Source organism: Trichechus manatus, unplaced genomic scaffold, assembly GCF_000243295.1.
Source record: "Trichechus manatus latirostris isolate Lorelei unplaced genomic scaffold, TriManLat1.0 scaffold00092, whole genome shotgun sequence".
Classification (NCBI taxonomy): Eukaryota; Metazoa; Chordata; class Mammalia; order Sirenia; family Trichechidae; genus Trichechus; species Trichechus manatus.
The window spans coordinates 4,305,357-4,307,958 of NW_004444028.1; positions in this window are offsets into that span (position 1 = coordinate 4,305,357).

The following is a 2,602-nucleotide window of genomic DNA, read 5'->3' on the forward strand; positions in this document are numbered from 1 at the left end:
AAGAGTACCTCGGGGCTATAATCTCAAGGAGTCCTCTACTGTCAACCACTCCAGTAAGTCTTGATTTTTTAAGATTTTGAGGTTCTGTTCCACATTTTTCTCCCATTCTATCAGCATCTTTCTATTGAGACACTGGTCAGAATGATCGATAGTGTAACTGGGCACCATCTAGTTCTTCTGGTCTTAGGGTAGATGAGACCTTGCATGGTTCATGTAGACAGTCCTGTAGACTAGTTTCTTCTCTGAGTCTTGGGTTTCCTTCTTTCTCTTTTGCCCCAGACAAGTAGAGACCAATAGTTGTAGCTTAGATGGTCACCCACAAGCTTTTAAGACCCCAGATACTGCTCACCTCACTAGGACGCAGTACGTGAACTTTGTGGTGCCAGTTGACCGAGTTGTTCCGTAAGATTAAGAACCTAAGCCTTCAAACCCAGAAAATCATTCTCATAAGGTGCTTGATTATGCCTAAGAAGTATCCATAACTGTGTCCCCTATAAGCTTTACAGGCCCCCCACTGTTGACGTATTCAAGTTAAGACAAACCACACTTATGACCTTCCTTTTTTTTTTGTACATCTTATCATTAGTAATATGTACTACATACAATGTTGCAGCATATAATTTGCTGATGTTATCATTCTCAGGTGTTCACTCACTCGCAAATGTTCAATTATTTTATGATATACTGTTCAAAACACTGCCATGTATCAGGCTATGGCCTGGTCGGCAATGAAATTGGTATCAGCGTTAGGAGTTGTAACAGATAGAAAGTTGGGCAAAGTGCAGCTCTAATGACATACGACGATTGAACTGCGCATGTGCCCAACAGCCCTGACAACTCGACACTGATGCAGATTTTTCACTGTAGACCAGGTCTATAGCATGATCTTTTTCAGCATTTCATCATCAGAATAAATTTGTATGATTGTGTATTTATGTATGTACGTATATAATAAAATATATCCGTAAGTTTATATGTAATGGTTCCAACTCCCAAAGACAAAGATCGGATTTATAAAGATACTGATAATAAAAGGCAATAATAATGAAAACTAAAAAAAAAAAAATGAGGTATTTGACTTATGTCAGATCCGACTTATTATGAAGTTGTTGGAACGGAACCCTGTTCATAAGTCAGGACTGTGTTAAAAACTGCAAAATAAGAACTGAACGGAGACAGTAAAGGAGTGAATAGAATAGAGTTGATCTGGAAAAACTTGTAAGAAGTTGTCTATTTTGAACCAAAAATGGAAAAATGATTTTTGCCTCTTTTATTCTTAGGTCAAGGTCCCTGGGTGGCTCGGTCGGCGCTCCTCTTCTAACCTAAAAGGTTGGTGGTTTAAACCCACCCAGCAACACTGTGAGAAAAAGCCTTGGTGACGTGCTTCTGTAGAGACTGTTGTTAACTGCCGTTGAGTTGGCCCCACGGTGACCTTCAGTATAACAGAATGACACATGGCCCAGTCCCGTGCCATCCTCACAGTATTTGGTATGTTTGAACCCATTGTTGAGCTATTGTGTCAATCTCATGGCCGATTGCCCTCGTTTTCGCTGACTGTAAAAATTACAGCCAAGAAAACCCTATGGGTGGTTCTACTCTGTAACATATGGAGCCACCATAAGACGGAATCAACGCGATGGCAATGGTAGGAGTAAATTCTTAGGTCAAACAAAGTGGTGACAGTATTGCTGGCAGTCATTCCTTACACGTATAGTAAGCACTCAATGACTATTTTTGAATGAATGAGTTAGTGAATAACCAGAAGAAAAGAATAGTAGGACTACGAAGAGGGAGGGATATTGTGCATTTCCTACAGTGATTTGTAATGCCTATATTCTGTTTTAATTTCTTTTAGAGAGTATGTTACTTCTTGCTATTCATGTTTAAAAGCCAATGCCTGCTAATGTCCTTCCAGGTTACACGACCAGTGGTGTTCCGTCATCTACTTACTGCTGGGATGGTGTTTTGCGTATTGGTACTTTTAACAAGGGATACTTTTAAATGTCCAGGCTGTAAAACAAACTATAGTTCTACTTGCAGTGTAGCTGAAATTTTTATTGCACAAGCAATACTTGACCAACAACAAAAAAAAGTTTAAAAAATCGAATTTCTCCTAGCCCTGCCACATTAAGGAACAAAGCTCAGTGTACCAGAATAGTCCTCTCATACCCAGATTCCTCCTGTTTATGCTCCCATTACTTGCTTCATTGTTGTTACTGTCACTGATATTATTTGTGAATCGTGTACGTTGTGTTTGCCCAGGCTTGAAGCTGGCCAGGAGCGTGGGCTGGTTAGTGGTGCTTCTTAGATCCTGTCCTTGTGTCTGAGGCCGGGGCAGAGGAGATGCAGAAGTGAAGCAGGATTTTATAGCCCTTGTTTCCTTGGTATAAATCTGGTCATTCTTCAGTTACTGAGCTTTGTGATTTCTGCCCTATCTGAGTGCCATCTGAATTAGGTACCTAATTTTTTCACAAATCAATGTGTACTTACTTAGCCTTAGTGAAATCAGAGGTTAAATTTGTTATATTTTTCTAATGCTGATTAAAATAATTGCACAACTATCAAAATAAGTTGTGTCCATATACACCAACTCTTGCAGAGG